Genomic DNA, 19,531 nt, shown 5'->3' on the forward strand with positions numbered 1-19,531 from the left:
GCAATGCAGAGTGGGAGGAAAAAGCCACCCCACAGGATGAACCAATGAAGACTCTAAAATGAAGAAGTAATGTTTATTTACTGAAATCTGCCAATTTGTATTCTAGCTTGGCATATCTCTCCCCTCCAGACCCCCTACACACAGAAGAAGAGCACTTATCCTGTGATACACAGCTGGGATGGGGGAAATACTGAAAAACATGGAATAAAGGCATAAAGTACCATATACTTACACCATCTTGGAGCTGTTCCAAGAAAAAGCTTTTTGCTTTCATGCTGTGAAGCCTAAATAAAACAACAAAATTCTTCCCATTCTCCAACCCATAATTTGAGAACAGTTTTGTGAACTTACACAGCTTTAAAATAACTGCACTTCCATTGAATCAAGATCTTGGTACTTAGCATATTAGTATTATTCAGGTTGTCAAGAAAACTGTTATTTAGAAGAATATATACTATTGATTTTTGTGAATAATGCCAACAGATAGAAAGACTTACACAGAAGCACTTACAGCCTTCTGTTCCAGGATGGCTGCTAACTGTGCAGATCCTGTTATTTATCACTCTGTACAAAACTTTCTTTTGCACCCTTCTCTACCTACCTGAAATCTTTCTTCTTATCTTATTCTAAAATTAAAATTCTGCTAAGACCAGAGCTAGCATTTTCTTCAAGAGTACAGAGTCCAGCGGAGGGAGTGTGCTGTCCATAAAAGATTATGTCTTGTAGATGTGATAAAAACATCAGCAAGCAGACCACGAGTTGACAACAAAGCACACGTTCTAATGAGATTTCTTCAATTTTTAATTGCTATTTTTTAAAAAAAAGGAAGAAAAATACTACTCTTCCAATATAATAAATAACCATAATTTTCTTAAAGGGTGATACACATCTTCTAGAAATGTGATGAACCTGTTGCATACTTAACAGACATTCTTCACACTCTGAGGGATAAATCTCATCCACCTAGAATTTCTGTGTTTCTCTGTCAGATATAGAACATATGGTGGAAATATGAAGATAGTAATACAGGCAAATATAATAAAACCACTTTTTCCTGTATATTAGACTATGTCTTTATAAATTTTATATATTATTTTCTGCAGGTCAATTGTTTATAGCTTCTGGATTTTAAAATTAGATAAGGAAAGTCAGAGTTTTTGCCAAAATGCTGAAAACAAGGGACTTGCTGTGTGTACCACCTGTTTAATGTATATTACTTTTATTCATATTTTTTCCTAATGGGTGTAAGCACTGTTATATCACCTAACAGGACAGATTTTATGACAGGATATTACAGCAGTGATGGACAACTTGGACAGGGGATTTCTATTAATGTGGTAGAAATCACAGTATTGTGTTCAGTATTTTGAACACATTAGTACTGCAAGAAAAAATGCAGCTAGCCTTAGAATTTATTATATGAGATGCTAATCTACAGGTAAAAAAACCCCAAGCAAAATAAAGACATCCAATTGGAATTCAAGCCTCTAATTGCTTATTATTTAAGCAAGTGTTGCTTTTTAAATACTTGTTGAATGTGTAGATCCCCAGCCAAAGTGTAAACTTCTGATGTTTTCCCTTTAAATTAGTAAGAGTTGCTCTCTATCTAGAAAATTAAAATAATTGTAGCCTGGAAAATTTACTGTATTTCAGAGATTAAGAGAATCCAAATATATCAGCAAGGCAAAGACAACTGTTTCTCCAAGCTGGAAATCAAGCACCTGCAGCTTAATACAAAGATGTTCTGATAGGATCTTTTATTTCACTTGGCTTGTGGGCTGTGATCAATCTAAAAATGCCTGAATAGCAGCTTTGTTCCTATTCTAGCAATCCTTGCATACTTTTGAAAGGTGGCATTTTAAAGGTCATGAATGAATAGGCTAACGAATACTTTTATAAAAAATTGTGTGTTCAAACACCTTTGCAGCTTTGAAAATCTCAATCATGACAGTACTCATGTTCCTCCCTCTTGCAGGACAAATTTTTTCTGCTTTGTTTTTTTATCTTCTGGGGTAAAATTCCTTCTCTCTTCTTCACCAAGCAATGAATGTTGCAGAGAAAGCTGAAGTAGTGATTTTCTTGCTCTTTTTTAATCTAGATCCTCACATGAAAAAAGCCTAATGCACTTAGCAAAAAGATGAGGTTGAGCAAAGCCAAGTATCAAGTATTGTAACATTCATATCCAAATTAAGTCTCACTCCTCATCTTGCTTTTTACATCTGTTGAAATATGGTTTCTATTATGGTTTTGGAAGGCTTCCATTTACTGTAAGTTTCAGGCAGTATTGATGAGGTCACTGTTTACTTTGAATAGCTCTTTGATAGGAAAAAAAAGAGAGCACAATGGAACATTCAGGAAGCATGGCATGTAATACATTATTAAATTAATCATATGAGAGCTGTATTGAGACATAACCTCTCTTTAGCCCTAGGGCATAGCCTTAGGGGACAGCTGTCCCACAAGTCCACATGACAGCAGGTTCTCATGTAATTGCAAGGAGTGATGCTGATTATTGATAGATAACAGCCATGTGAATTCTTCCTGCTCAAGCCACTGTGTACAGCTGTATAAACCAGAGAAGCAGACAGGAGAACAATGGGCTAAGGTGTGCTACCCACACACACACCTTTCAGAGGATATTTCTGCAACTAATACTTTGGTAGCAAAAGACACAGTCCTCATATTAACTGGAAGTGTCTTCCCATGCTTTCCTGATAGGCTCCTGAAAACAGACCTGGATTATAGTCAAAAGCCTTATCTAGGTGTTAGTCATGCTTAGACATCCAAACTCAGGCTTCAGAATCACTTTGTGGTTACATGCTGACATTGAAGAGGCCACCATGCTGCTTCCAGTGTGGAAACAGTGCTGTTTCCGTGTACCCAGCATCATCTTTCACACCCCTCACTGGGAGCCCTCCAGCAGCCAGACTGCTGTGGTGGGTCAGAAGGAAAAACTCAATGATATTTCTGAAAACTGACCTTTTTTCTTTTTTTTTTTTCAATTTAAGCTTTGCATATGTGTTTTGTTTATTTATTTTTAATGACAAACATACTTGAGAACATGACCCGAATACAAGCAGAGACCCAGTGATGTCACCTGGTAATGATATGCAAAAAGTGTGAAGCACAGTTGTACTATACTACTCTCCTAAAGAACAGATGCAAAAGGATATTCATGCAGAAAGCATATTTCATACAACTTTTAACTAATTCACACACTGTGAAGTGTACAGTGAAGATCCCTTATTTTCCAGGGCTCATAACTTCATTTGAAGAATCATCTTTTAACTTTAGAGATAACCTGGCAGACAGCTCATAAAGTGGCCAGACTTGACAATCAAATGATCACAAAAAACTCTTTTCTTCATGAGAATATATATTTGGCTGAAGTGAGTTAGTGAGAATCTTACAAGACAGTGACCTTTGAATTATGTGTAAATTACTATGTTATGCGGAAGAAAAAGGAGCAATTAAATCTATTTTCTCTGTATAATATGTTCTTACTATATGTTAAGGCAGTTCCAGGAACATGGTTTTGGTTTGTTAAAGGATATTTTAAGAAAAATTACTGTTTAATTTGTTGCTTTTGCTTGACAGAATGATTCATGTTTAACGTGAACTGCATGTGTTAAATACTCTAAATGAGCTTTGTCTCCAACACTTCTTTCAAAATGCTGCTTAAAAATATCCTGTTGTCCTTTGTCTTTCAGGTACCTTTAGGTCTTTCTGTCAACATATAAAACATACATAAGTACTTACACCTCAAAATTCTTTTTAGTGACGCTTCACACACTGTTTGGGATAGCCTATGATATTCTGTGTTTGGCAATCCTTCATAAAAAATAATTCTATTTCTTCATAAGACTAGTGAATTCCATTTTTTTAATGACAAATTACAAACTTCTCAGTACTTCTGAAGGATTTAATTTATATCCCTACATGGTAAAAACCAGGTATACTTGCTCCAAATAAGAAAATTAATTTTTGTATTTAACATAAATCATTAGTAATGTAAATATAGAAACACACTCTTAAAATGAAGCCAAGAAAAGTATATTTAGAGGCAAATATTGAAGAAGAAGCATAAATAAGACAAGGATGTTTAACACAAAGCAAGGCCATGAAGAAGATCCACGTGTAAAACTGCACCTTTTCAGGAAGACCACAGATCCCTAGGGATGTGCAGATTCTTGAAGTGGTTTGAAAGGAAGGCTGATGGATCAGTTGGCATAGACACAAGCACAGCTGCATGGTAGGGAGTTTCAGAGGAAGTAAGATTATTTTCATAACTTGAAACTTCAAGATATGCATTTAAATGATAGGGAATTTCCAAGAAAAAAACAGCTATATTTCCTCCAAATAATATTATTACATCCTGAATATGTGCTGTGTATGTATTCATATAAAGTCAGAAACATACACAGATGTGCATACTGAGACGTAAAAGGAAATATGATCTTATGCATGAAGAAATATCACAAAAAGTTTTTAGAATACTGAACTTGATGAGAAAAATTGCAAAAAGACAATGTATTTCATATGACAAAAATTCAGTTTGAAATCCTTTGAAAGCAATCAATACCTTTAGCAGAAGTAAAGGAGCATACAGCTTAAAAACCTGCTGGTTTTGACACTTTAAATTTTAAAAGTGCATGAAATCTAGCTGATTCTTGCTACTAAGTTTCTCTGCCCTAGTCAGAGGAGAGCAAGAAAACTGGCATGCTTAAACATAAATTTGGCTGCATTAGTAGGAAATCTACTGTAGTCATAAATGGAAAGTATTCAAGCTAAAATGTCAGTAGTAGAAGATGACAGGAGTCAGTGTTAGAGGAGTCAGTGTTACAGGTCCAGATTTTAAATATTTACGCAAATATAATGTAACAGCAATGTGGAAAGCAAAGACATCCAAGTTTGCAGATAGCACTTAATTAGCAAGTACTGCAAATAATGAAGGAATGTACAGTCAGAAATCAGAGACTGAACGGAGAAAAAATTTGAGCTGTCAGGTGAGAGTAGCTCTAATAAAGATGGAGTTTTGAAAAGGCAACATGCAGAATATTTTTAATGTTAAAATTTTGTGAAAAACTTAACCTTTATGAATGTTGCTAATAAGTAAATATGTAGCTGTTGCTGTTTATTGTTTTAGCGTACTTGTTTTTCCTAGAGACTTCAGACTTCTAGCTCTAAGGAGTTACAGAGTTGCAGCCATTCCACTGTCCCTTGCGGGGCCTTTGGCCTAGATAGACCAAAACAGGCATTTACAGGAATTTTTCCAAAACAGAGCCCCAAGCCACTGTGCATCTCTTCCCCCAAAAAAGAACCTACCACTGGAGATCCCCATGTTGCCTGACACTCGGTTCCCTTGCACGCTCAGTACAGCCTCTGCCTGGACAGTGAGTCGATAGGGAGCTGGTCTCTAGGTCTCACACAGCAAGCTGAGCTCAGTCAGAACCAAGGGGGCAGAAGGGCATTCCCATTCCCTCTTCAGCATCAAAATCCCCAGCTTAGCTAAATTCAAGTCTCAAGAAAGATAAGTAGAGAAATGGGTTCTTTACTTGTCCAAGGACATTTCTAAAATGATAGAAATCCTGTCTACTCTAATCTTCTTCTCACAGCCCTAGTTCATGTTGGCTGTTGTTGCATTTTAGTCAAATCTTGAAAATCTCTGGGGAGATTGCTTCCTCTTCTCTGGGTACCTGTTCCAGGGCTGTGCTACCTGATTTTAGAAGTTCCCCATTCCATTTGTTCTGAGCCTCTTGGGCTACAGTTTGTGCTAGTTTTCTCTTATTATGCTGACTGTCACTATTGAGAAGAGTTTGACATTTTCCTAATTCCTCTTTGGCAATTGCAGGTTGCATTTAGATCCCTTTCACTGACAGGCTAAGAAGCCCTTGCTTAACCAAACAGATCTTCTGCTGAAATTCCCCACCTTCCTGTGCAACAGGATGGTTTGTTGGATATTGGATAGGGACGTTTGGATTATCCTGGGCTAAGGAAAACAGTGACTCACACAAATTTGAGGATGCAGCCTGTCCTTCAGAATAAGACTGTCAGCTTACACAAACTTAGAATCAGAATCATAGAATCATAGAATATACTGAGTTGGAAGGGATACATCAGGATCATCAAGTCCAACTCCTGGCCCTGCACAGGACACCCTAAGAGTCACACCATGTTCCTGAGCATTGTCCCATCACTTCTTGTACACAAGGAGGCTTGGTGTTGTGACCTCTGCCCTAGGGAGCCTGTTCCAGTGCCCAACCACCCTCTGGATGAAAAACCTTATCCTGGTATCTAAGCTAAACCTCCCTGACTCAGCTTCATATCATTTCCTCAAGTCCAGTCACTGCTCACGACAGTGAAGAGATCAATACCTTTTCTGACTCTTCCCTTTGTGAGGTTGCTGAAGACCACAATGAGGTCTCCCCTCAGTCTCCTCCAGGCTGAAGAAACCAAGTGACCTCAGCTGCTCTTCCTAAGAGTTTCCCTCCAGACTCTTCCTCATCCTTGTTGCCCTCCTCCTACAACTTAAAGGGAGATAGTTGTGAAAATGCATTTCCTTTTCAGGATGAAATTTGTCATTCAGGATTTCAGAAGTAATTCAGATTTCTGCAGAGATAATAGGAGTCTTCACTTTAGGCTCACAAGTCGCATGATAGATACAAACACATCTCACCTGAAGAACCTGCTTCCAGTGGAGAGCAGTGCACTTCATTGGCACTCACCACCACTTGCTCCATCACTTTCCAAGCAAGTTAAGATATTGAATGGATATTCAGATGTCAAGCAGCTGGGTGAACCAAGTCCAGCAAAGAAATAACACAAACCAAACTTTCATCTGATACTCTTGGTAAGAGAATTGCAAGAGTTGTTATTAATCCGAACCCTGGAAAATATCACTATTTCTGCAAGCCTAAACATGGTTTTACTGGTTGGTCACCCAAGGTTCAAGACCCGGCCTCCAAGTGTGTTTAATCCATCCTACAGAATGCAGCTGCTTCCTCTGGCCACACTGAGGGAGGCATCTCCTGGGAAGACCCAGGTGTACGGGCAAGAGAAGGAGTTGCTTTCCAGCCCTTGGCAGCACTTCAGGCTTGTGCTCCAGGTGAGACGGGTATGAGCTGGCTCAGAAGGAGCTGTGTCTGCTCCCAGGCTGGACCAGGGAAGGCAGGACCCATGGCAAGCAGGGCCTGCCGCATGCACGGACCCAGTATGGTCTTTTGAATCGGGGACTTGAAATTTAATGGGTTTTGACCCGTACTTCAGTGGCTTGGATAGTGTTGGTTTACATATGGGTGAAACATCCTTTTTTTTAATCCCCTTTCATTTTTACCAGGATATGGAACTAGTCTGAACACTTGAAAATGCTGCCGGACAAGAAAATTATTCCAAAATATCTCTGACTAAAAGTACTTATTTGGAAAAAGTAATCTTACCATATAAATTAAATCTATTTCAGTATCTTGATCAATCACATGGAAAAATATGAAACACTTCCAATCTCCTGCTTACATTAATAATTAGCTGCAGATACCTGCTTTCCCTTACTTCATAATGCTTGAATGAATGCTTCTAATCTAAAAATGTGTCCTTGAGTCTCACTTACTTATCGAGAAAACAAACAAATTTTTAAAAAATGCTGGTTTACTTTGTGTTTTTCAATGACAGTTTAAATCTGAAATTAATCCTTATGAGTCCCTCCCAACTCAGAACATTCTGTGATTCTGTGAAATGCACAAAATGTTGATGCCTGAGCAATAAATCCAATAAAGAGAAAGTGAGTAAAACTCTAGCTGTCTAAGAATCTTCTTGAAGTTAAATTGGGTGAATAATACTGCCCTTAGTAACTATTTTCCTATTGATGAAATGATTTTATTTTAGTTTGCATGTTTGATTATTGGTTGAAATTATTTAGACTGATGCAAGCTCAAAAAGTGAGCAAGATCCATGCACATGAGTGCAGACTGATAAGTAAAAAAAGAAGAGAATAAAGAGGATGAGAGATTAATAATATAGTCCTATGGATCCATAAGCAGCAGAAATTTCCTTGATAAAAAATGGGTTTTTTGGGGGTCCTTGTCCTGAGGCATCAATAAGCTGGAGCTATTTTTTAACTACTTTCTGGCAGTCACAAGTTGGACAAAGGGCCCATTGGCCTCAGGCTGTCAATTATGTGATGTTTGTAACAAGGCAGAAGACTGCATTATTAAACAAGAGTCTGCTGAACAAAGTACCTGCATCTTTTTACCTGAGGGGCTGTCAGTTTATGATACAGACTATATCCTATTAAATAAAATCACTCCTTAGCCTTTACAAATAAACATATGTTTGCAGCTCTGATTAGGCTGATGATTTGATTATAATTAAATGTTTCCTTTTTACTTTTTTTTCCTAGGAATGGTTAATGAAGGACTGTCCTGGATACAGAAGTAATTCATCAAAAACCCTGCTATGGTATGGACCACTACAATATTGAAATAAATTAAAATGTCAAATATGCCTTAAACAAACCCAAATGAACCAAGAATATGAAAGTTTGTCATTCTTACCCTGTAATTCAACTTCACTTTTCAGATGCCTGTATTAGGTAGACAGTTCGAGAATAAAATTGCTGAAGATGCAATTTCAAGGCAGTATTCTGTAATGTAGCATTGAGGCTTACCAGCAAAATAATTAGCTCCTCAACTAGCAAACTAATTAGCTCCTCAACTTTACCTTATTTTTGTCCTCTATGTAATGGAACTAGTAATCATGAACATCAATTAGCATAAGAAGTATCTTTCTTTCATGAAATTTAAAAATGAAATTATGGTGTTAACTTTAGAGAACAAATAAAAATTGCAAACTAAATCCTGAATTAGTGATAAGGAACAGGTCATCAACAATATATTATCAATTGCAATAGAAATTTAACCTAGTATTGTGGAACAAGTGACATTTCATGGCCAACAGGGAGGCCACTACATTTTTTACCTCCTGAAAGATTACATCCACAGAATTTCTGCCTTTTGTCAACAATTTATTCATTCTTCCTATCACGTGCACTCTTCATCTCCTTTTTACAGATAATACTTTGACTAAGGCCAATGCCTTTTATAGACCAGGTTTTGGATCCAAGCTATGCACTCATAAGATCTTTTTAGCAGACTGTATTTACATGTAAGATTACATTCTTTTGCAAAAACAAAACAGATTTCCAAGTTTAGGGGACTTTTCTGTAAGTCTCTGTGCATTTAAAAGGGGGAAAAAAATATATTCAGAGTTAGTTTCATTTCACATAGGTTTAAAAGTTTTAAAAATAAGGGCCACAGTTTCATCTGCTCATTTGAATCCAGTGGGGATCACCAGACATCCTCAGAGATTTTTTGAAGGACTTATTCTTTGGAGCTGTGCATGTCTCTTGCACGACTGCAGAAAGTGCTAAAAGAATTATCCTAGGCTGAATGGATGTATCCCAGGTAGATGAAGTTAGATGACATTAATCCCATCACGGCAGTCCAATATCCACTGATAACACAAACCCAGATTCCCACTTTATAAACTGTGGAGTATTTGCAGCAGAATAGGATGCATGCACATCCATTATTGTCCAAAAATCAGCCATGTTAAAAACATGGACCACACTGATTTATTTGTATCTGACCAATATGAAAGTAGCTGGGGAAATTTCCAGCATAAACTTTCATGTTTATGTCTGTTTTCAAGCATACTGTACTTGCATTTTTAAAAAAACCCCTTTGGTTAGCACAAAGGTAAGAGAGTTTTAAGCTATCCCATCATTTTTTGCTACGGGGCCAGCTGGTAAGTCATATCAGGAGTTTGTTTTTAAGCATTGCTAACAGTTAAATGTTTTTGAAGGCTTGTATGCTATGATATTTATATTAAACCATTTGATGCTTATATACTGCTGCAAACATTCTTTTTAAACAAAAATCAGAAGCAAATAGTAGTGAAGGATTTTTAAATTCTGCAAAGGCGTCTCCATATATAGAGTATTTGGATGATATGATCAACTTCTGAGACAGAGCCTGTGTCTGTTACAAAACTTCTCCTCAGATGTTATTTTATCATACCTTAGAAACAAATTCTTCCCTTTATGTTTATATTTGTGCAACTGCGTGAAAGACAGTATGGGTGAACTACTGCTGCTTAACCCAGCAGCTCTTTCTGTCTCTATTGCTTTCTTTGCCAATCTGACAATCTGATGGAGTCAAACATTTAACCTTGCAGGTCACAGATCAGTTAAGACTTGCCCTCATTTGACCCATGTGAACAACAAAAATAAGGCCCCTTTTCCAATAGTCTTTGTCCTGACCAACCCAGCTACAATGTCAATTAACTTGGCAAGGCTTAAAGCCACTTTGAAAATCATTCAGTGTCTGAGGAATGTTAATAGCAGAACAGCTGTTTTCAACAACCTCACACTTTGTGCTTCTTCTATTAAGAATTTTACTAATTCTTCCCTCATTGTTTGCTCTCATATGACATAAGATATAAACTGATCTGCTGACCTCAAAAATGTGTTTTTCTTGCAAAGGGAGTAATTTCTTATAAGAAAAACAGTATTTAGCTAAAACATCTTAAAATTTTTTGTTCCGTTTTTTGCATAAGGACCTAATTTAGTTTCTTGTATTTCTACTAACACATGCTTCTAGCAGGGGTTTGGACCAGATGATCTCCAATCAAACCTAAATTCTTCTATAAATGTTGCTGAGTTAAAAGTTGGTTTAGACTCTTTTCTGCTCAGTTCAGCCCAGGCTGTGAAGGAACCAATTTCAGCAGTTGAATGGAACTAGACCTGACTTACTTTTCCATCCAGTTCTAACCTGCTGCCCACAGGAGAGGTTTATAAATTATGTATCTCAGCACATTTAACTTCTTGCATCCAATAGGAGTCCTTTCCATATTAATGAACTGCCTCCACCAGAGCAAAACACTACTCTAGCCTGGATAAAAGCCTTTCAATTTAAATTTTAAAAGAACCCATATCTTTAGCTTTTGTCTTTGGAAACAATATTAACCTGGAATTTCATCCCAAGATAGCACTTTCTGTCATGAGTGAGATGAAGTCTGATGTATTGCCTCTCAAATGGGTTATGATGTGAACATTATATAAATCAGAAGGAAACCCTACCAGTCTTCCAGTGAAGCATAAAGTTCAGTTTTTCAAATCTAGAAGGTCATGAGAGCCTACCACTAGAAACTACAGATATCATTTACACTGCACACTAAAATACAGCATTAAAAATATAACACCCATTCCAGTAATAAGCTTACCCATATTAGTAAATGTCAAAATTGTATTTGTAATGCAGCACTGTTGAGTATGGGCATTACTACAAGATTTAGTTACAGGACTGCACAGTACTGTTTTCACAGGACTCCTGCCTTCAAGCTCCCTTCATGGTCCTTTGGTATTCAACATCCAGTCCAAAAAGTTAGACCTGCACAGGACTCATCTGGGTCACCCAGCTGAGTCACCCCACAGCCCTATTTCCCTATATCCTAGTTCCTGTGATCTCTATTTCCCTCCTTACAGACAGATGCTTCAAGTCAGTCTGGTCCACCACACTCTTTCTCCTAACACACTCCTCCTGCAATCATCTCTGGCCATCTATGTATTGCAAATAGAGAGCTTTGTCCCTTACACAGCTTGAGCAAGGACACCTGGAGCTGACAGCGCTGAGGTTTCAGCACATGCACTCTCTTGGCACCAGTCCATGACTTTATCTCCAAAGAAAAGCCCATCTCACTTCAAGCTGAAATCCCCATCAGTACATATAGCAGCCTTTTAGAGCTGTGTCTTCAGAAGCCTCACAGTCCTCTAATCAGTGTTTGCAGACTGAGATATTTTCTTTCTGGTTCTTTTTTTTCATATTTGCTTTTTTTTTTTTAAGTTATTCAAGATGCAGTTCCACATCAACAACAAGGAGCACAGGCTGGATACTTCAGTCACCCCTTCCAAATTTTATGTTCCTGTTTCAAGTCATTAAAATTTCACACAAAAGAGGTAACCAGAACATTTTGATATGGACAGAATGATGTATTTTCTCCTAATTTAGTTCTTGGAAATAGTAATTTTGACTGAAATTTTCCAGAAAGATTCAGCCTGAGGCAGATTACCCAGTATGCAAAATTTCAGGCCAAATAGTTAAAGTTTGGCAAAGTTATGAGCTACAGAAAATGATTTTGTAATGCAATTTCTGGGTAATTTTAGTGGATGGTGCCACCAGTCCAATCTACCACACATACAAAAGGTATTTAAAATTTTATTAATTTTCTGGAAATCACTAACATTTTTTTTTACCCTAGAAATAGCTTTGTACAAATTTTCTGGATTTTCTGATGAATACTCCAAGTGACTGCTGAACACAACTAAATACAGCATTTAAAGTCTGAGTAGGACTCAGCCAAAGAAGTAGGACAAGGATGTCTTACAGGAATGAGCAGGTGAGGGACTGGGCACGTGCAAAGGAAATATTCACAAGCACTTTCATGTCCTTTACACTGTGACAAACAATTCCATAAAAGAAGAAATTACTTTTGACACAATTCCAAAAGCAGCAGAAGTTTTAATGTCACTGCCAGAGACAACTGGACTAGAGATAGCACTGAACATTATTTGCACTCATACAAAGATGCCTGTGACAACTTTCATGCTACTTCAAGGCATATTCGTATAAATATCATTTCAATATTAACAGCATTAGTTTTGAAATTTCAATTTTTATTCATACATACTTACATATATACATGCACCCACTAAACAGAGCCTTTATGCTCATGTATCATTGTGTGGAAGAGTCAAGAATACAATTTAATAAAATCACTCAGCTTTTCAAATACAAGAGTTTATTCGGGCCTAAGGTTTACCTTTCCTTTATGATGTCCTTGAAACGGAATTTTCTTGATAAACTCATTACATTAGCACTTCATTTAGTGTGATCCATAGTCCTTGTACATATTTTCAGCACTTGTCAGCAAACTGACTAGTGCTTCTAGTTTCAGAGACTTTCAGGCATCTTTAAATTGTGCAATATAAAGTCAGTGCAGTGAAGCTAACTTGAATAATTTTTAATTCCTTGAAAATGAAGTCTGTGGTTTAAGACCAAAGCCAATGCCTACTGATTATTCCAGTTGTGAACTTTCATCAGAAAGAGCAAGCTGTACTGATGAGAAGATTGCTGTCTCACCCTGCCCAGAAAGTTCTTGTCTTCTCTATTGTGACATCAGGTCTGCTGATGCCACATTCCCCTGCTGAACAGTAACTGAATCAAGAAACTTGCTTTGGTTTGCACAGGTCAGGTGGCCCCAAGACAAAGCAAGCTTCCCCTTACTGAGCATGTGCAATGACACTTTGGCTGAATTTATTCAGCATGTTCACTAGTGGTTCATGAAACTAGCCAGTAACATATAAAAAGTTATTTTATACATCATGTTCTACTGATGCCTTTTCTTGGTCTTGAAACCAAGAGTCAAACATGGTTAGGATGGAAAAAGGGATTTTACCTTGGTATTTATTTTAAGGATCTTTAGGTGCACTATGTCTAGGTTGAATGCACTGAAACGCACACCACAATCCTCCCGAAAAGATCTGGTATAATATTATAGGTCTTACTAATTAGTATATGTATCCAAAATTCCCCAATGAGAGGCTTGAACCCTCCCCCCCGCTCCCTGCCCCAAGGAGCCTTCCCCTGGATGGTTCTATCTCAGTTTACAGAATGTGTTCTGGAGAGGACCTTGGGGTCTGGGGCACCCTAACCCCTACCTATGAAGCTTCTAAAATGTTTCGTCTCCTAGCTTGACAAACAAGTCCAAGAATGTCGGCAAAAGGCACTAAGAATACAGAAGTTGTAAAAAGGTATAACAGGGGTATAAAAGAAAAGGCAAAAATTCATCAAGGCATCACTACAGAGAAGCAGTTCAGGTGTTTCAAAATGTTGGTTGTCAAACAGGATGGAAGAAGCAGCAGAAGCCACACTCTGGGCATCGTTTAGTACTGTATCCTGTGAACAACTGAACCACTTCTGTTTCCATTCCCACATCTCCTTTTCTCTTGTAGAGCCACTTTAACCCATTCTTTGCTAATGCATCCCAGAGGGAACTGTTCTCACAGCCTCAAGAGACAGAGTTATGCTTGAAGAATGCCAAGCAGAAGTGTGTCTACATACACTGGCAGCACCTGACCCAGATGCCACTGCCAAGGCTTCAGTCAATGCTGTACCATTTAAAAGAGAAACAGATCTTTAACCTTCCAGTGCTGCTGGAAATCAGCTTGTGTTTGTTAAAAATGGTAGGAGTTTTGTCACTTGCTCCACAGAAATAACATGCCATAAACTTTTGAAGCTGAAGGAAAATGCTGAGATATCCATACAGGATCATGAAGGACCATAAAAATTACAATACGCTTTGAAGTTAAACTGACTCGTTCATGGACAAAACAGAGAAGAGTGGTCACAGGAACCTCACCTGGGAACATTTTGCCATCTACTGTTTCAGATGATAAAAAATGGGGTCCAGACAAGAGACCAGAAGCTGATGTAGATGAAGAAGGATTAGCAGTGCATGATCTTACTTATCCCATATTTAAAAGACATGGTTTGCTGGCATAAATACACAAGCAAGCATGGATGGCACTGGAGGCTGATTGAGAGGTTCCAGGATCTCTCACATCAAACACGTACACGAAAACGTTCCAGCAGAGAGCAGTGTGTGCACTGAAAGAGCGCTGTGACAGCATTGGAGACAGCTACATCTAGGTACAGCTCCCATTCTGGTTTATAGATCAATAGGTTGAGTCCTGCAGAGGGAAAAAACAATTAGTCCCTCAAAAGAACTGCAGGAGTAAACATTTCCTGCTCTTCCCAAGAAGAAGAACCTTTGGAATGACAATTTTTAATCTGTAGATAATTCAATATGTTAATATTCACTTAAATAATTTAAACACCTAGAATATTGAAATTATTGAAAATGGGAATTATGCTATATCTGCATTACATAAAGCAGTGTCATGTTTGAGACACCCAGATTATCACCATCCACCATGCACAGTGCACTGCTATTCTGCCCTCAAAACACAGCAGCTTTCTGGTCATGCTGACTCTGATCCTTGGTCTAACATATTCTGTCTAGACTTGGGAATCTCAGAGTAGTAGCAAACCTACTTTTCAGTACCCTTATCTCTTCCTCACCATTAATTTAGTGATAAATGAATTTTCAAAATTTACATTAAAAAATTAGTTTAACAGATTTCAACAAGGTGCTTTAGAAATTATAAAAAAAAATGAATACAGTCCAAGGCAAGGTAATACCAGACAGGAAAGGGCTAAATGAGAGAACTTTAAAGGCTTTTCCATGCAAGAAGATTACTGTTGTCTTGAAAGAGTATGTCTTGTCTTGGAATAATTAGAATTGTATCTCCAAAAAAGTAGTAGCTTCATCTGTGACCTGAATGCCTACTTATTTTGGGAGAATAATATTTTTTTTAAGTTTCCAGTTTATTGTCAATAGCTCCCTGACCTTAATACTGCTCCTGTTAAACACACAACTTGAAAACAAAACTCCCACTGACTGGCATTCTTGTAGGTACTTCTAGTGAAGCAACTCAGTATTGAAATACACTTCTGAGGCTTGTGAGAGTTGCTAGTTATAATCTTCTTTTTTGTGTAGATCTCCAAAGTCAATCTACATCCAGTGATACAGCAGAGCAATCAGAGACTGCCTACTGTAATTACTGGGGGGACCTAGAAATAGAAGCAGAAAAAATGGGCAGTTTCCAAAGACTAGAATCAAACAGATGGATTCCTCTTCTCTAAGAATTGCTATGTAGCAGCACATGCTGTGAGTCATCAGTAGAAGAGAGAAAACTGCCTTCTGCCATGTCTTCTAAAAACATTATTCCTCAATGATATTTGTTTTTAAGTATCTAAAATTAGCATCCATCTTATTTAACGTAGACAGCCCTTTTGGAAACAAGGAAAGGATATTATTAATGATGTGCTTGCTGCAGAATTTATTTCATTGTCACAACCAGTGAGAGCCTAGTGAAAGGGCTGTTTGTATTGGATCTAACTTTTAATCTCTGCAGAAGTCTGTAAAAGCAAAGTCCTTGAACCACCATGAACTCTTGGCAGTTATATGCTCCTTTGAAACTGCTCATTATGACGAACTTAGCTTCATGATTCAGTCGGTTAATATTTGCATAAGAAATGAAAAATGAATCTATATCTGAACATAGTGAGTGCCTTTCTGAGAAACTGAGAGGGAGAATATGCAGAGAGAAAAAAAAAATTGAGGCTGAGTTTTCTGCTTTGAATTGGTGTAATGGAAAATATTATTCCCCAGTCACCTTCTCGACTCCTATTTATTACACAATATCCTCTTGCTTTCCAGTTCAGCTCATGCAGGCTTTCACGTTTCTGCTGAACAATTTCTATGATACTGTAGGCCAAAATATTAGATCTCCCTTTTTTTTATTATCTAGCCAACTTCAGGCCAGACACTCAGCTGGATAAACCACAAATTCTCAGAAGAGTCAGTATCACAGAAATTGCACTTCCCGTCTGCCTACTGATTAGAAAACTGAGACATCTTTAGCCATGTTAATATCTTTTTTTTTTTCCTAACAATGAAACACCAGAAATCCATATCCCCAGGTTTTGTTCTTGAGCATTAGAGGTCTCATAAACCCAGAGCTTCTGATGCTTGTTTAACACAATCTTTTCTCAAGCTACATTATTCCTGGATAAAACTGAATCACTTTTTTCAGGGCAGTTGAAGGCACTCAGTAATTCTGAGGACTATTCAGTAGGAGTCACAGGAAGAAGAGCTCCATGATCTGGCTGAACCCTACAGAAGTCTCTGTATCACTTAAACATTTCAGATTAGGAGCTGATAGACATGTTCCTTTTCTGAGATTTCAAAAAGACCTAAAAGTTTTGATTGGAAGGCTTAGCCAAACATTTTTATTTCTTAATCCAATTTTTTCATAATAAATTTTAAATCTCTTTAAAGAGAGAAAAGGTGGAGTTTCTTGGGCGCATGGAGATTAAAGAGAAGTTTAACTGACGTTTTCCCTGAAGGAAGGTTCCTTGAAGGTTATCATACTTACTTTAAAGTCTGAGATACCAGCACTGGCATTAATCAGAAATTATTCATGACACTAACATAAACAGGACCCTCATTCCCAAAGAGACTCAAAGAGAGCCATAGATTGAATTTGTGACTTCTGTGTATGTGTGTGTGAGAGAGAGAGAATGGGAAGACATATAATATTCAATAAGCTTGTTATTAAAATAAAACTGGTAAGGATCAATGAATATATAGATTTTGGACAGTAGGAATTGTACAGCATAACAATAAATAATATTACTTGTTTCTCTTCTTTCTGATGTTAACCTGGTGATTTTGAAAAGGCTGAGGTGGTCTAATTTTCCTCAGGTAAGAAAAGGGTCATCCAGCTCCTTCTCCAGCAGTAATGTTTACTGAAAAACTAGCCAGCATACAGGCATGCTTACTATGCTATAGTCAATATTCAAAAACCCTCCCAACAACTTATGAAAGCTGATGTAAAAATTTCTGACCAGAATAGAATTTACATGTCTTGAATTTTATCAAAAGCATCGAATCTAAACATCAGTAATTGCACAGGTGTTCTCCATTCACTCCAGGAAGGGAGACAGCAGGGCACGAATTGAATACTGGCTAATAAGAAGTCAATGAGAAAATCCTACTAAACTTCAGTAGGAGTAGAATTTCTTCCAGAGGTTATGAGGGTTCATTAGGTGAACAGCCTTATTACTATATTTCTTTGGAGAGTAATCTGCACTTTTCTTTCTAGTGTGTGTAGAACTCAGAAGCAGTTTTCCTGCTGACTCAGACTGTTGGATGTTGAGTTTGTCTAAGGTAAAATAACTTCTAGTTCCAGGTAATGTAATTTCTCTTTGCAGCTCAGATTGCTGTCAAAGACATACAGCAATCTTTCTTTTATGCAAATATTTTTCATGTTTGAGAATGCCCCACCAAGAAGAATTAAGGGGCTCAGCTAAAAAAAATGTTGGATTTTATTCTTTGTTTCTGCATTAGCTGGCACAATGGGATTAAGAAGTAGCATAATACTAGTCAGAAAAGCCAATGAGAAGACAGTAGTGCAGTTGGCAAGGTGTTTTCTGCTTTTGTAGGCAAAGAAATGTAATAACACCCTCCACAATTCGCAGTCTCCATCTCCTCACCTTAATGAAACTCCTTTGGTAGGAGTTTCCTTTTAGGAAAAACACTTCATGATGACTTTATTGCCAGCTACAGTAAACATAGATAATTGGCTCTATAAACACTGGCCTCTATAAAGGTAAAGATTTCCTCTGCTGCAGGATTCCTGAGAGCCAAGATTTAATTTGAAGGGACAGGCCTGGTCTTGCATTCTGAAGCTTGTTTCTTTGCTGTTCTCAAAAGGAACAGCATCTTCCCTTATCTAACAGACATATTTACGAAAAGGAAACCTCCCAGTTTCAAGATGTACATGACCTGTCAGCCAAAGTGAGACGATAGATGCTGCACTAGAGTAGCAGAGAGAAAGATTTCAGTCTAGCTCGTTTGCTGTCCATCTACTCTGCATTCTGCACCAAATCAGAGCCACAAAGGCTATGCTATCTAAGACTTTTCACTGAAAACATTTTCCATGGAAATAAAGGCTTTACTTCTGCCAATGTTGGGTGGAACAGAAAAAAAGTCTGGAAAACAGACCTGTTACTTTGTCTGTTTTCCCATTCTTTAGAAGACACTTCTAGTAGTTCTAGGACTTATGAGAGAAAGAGCACTTTTGAGTGAGGGGGAAAGAAAAAAGATGCTTGTGAACTGTATTTTTTTCCATAAACAGTAATGCATGCTGAATTACTGCTTAATGAAATCTGGTGTACCACCATTATATAAGCTTTGATTGATAGTTTGGCAGAAAAGAAAAACTTCTTAAAAAATAAAAGAGAGGAAAAAAAAAAGATCTTTTCAGTTTAGAATTGAAACCATGACAATATTCCGTTTCAGTGTGACTAGCACAAGTTCTGCAGGACCATACTGTATACAGGTTTTCCTCCTTTTAGTTTTGCCACATTTGAAAAGAGCTAGGAATAGATGTTTACTGCACATATATTTTACAGTTGATATTAAACAGTGCTTTAAATTTTGCTGGAAAATTATTCTAAAGCATTCAATTGTCTTTGAAAACTCTAAGTCCATGCAAGCAGACAGGTTTTTTAGGAAACTTTTATATAAATTAGCTCTTTAATGACCTCAGTGTGCCTAAAGACTAGCAGGAAGGAGGAAGTACAGTAAATAACTGTTCTGATCAAAGAACTGGTCAATTAATATTAAACAATGTTGACGCTATGATTCTTGTCAGCAAGGATGCCGTTTCAGGCAACAGAAGACACTCCTTTTCACTGTTATTGTAGGGGACAAGTTTGAGGGAAGGATGTGCCTAACACTTTCTGATTCTCTAAAAGGAATAGACTTAATTGAAAGACTCAAAGGGATG

The sequence above is a fragment of the Corvus hawaiiensis genome, chromosome 6, assembly GCF_020740725.1.
Source record: "Corvus hawaiiensis isolate bCorHaw1 chromosome 6, bCorHaw1.pri.cur, whole genome shotgun sequence".
Classification (NCBI taxonomy): Eukaryota; Metazoa; Chordata; class Aves; order Passeriformes; family Corvidae; genus Corvus; species Corvus hawaiiensis.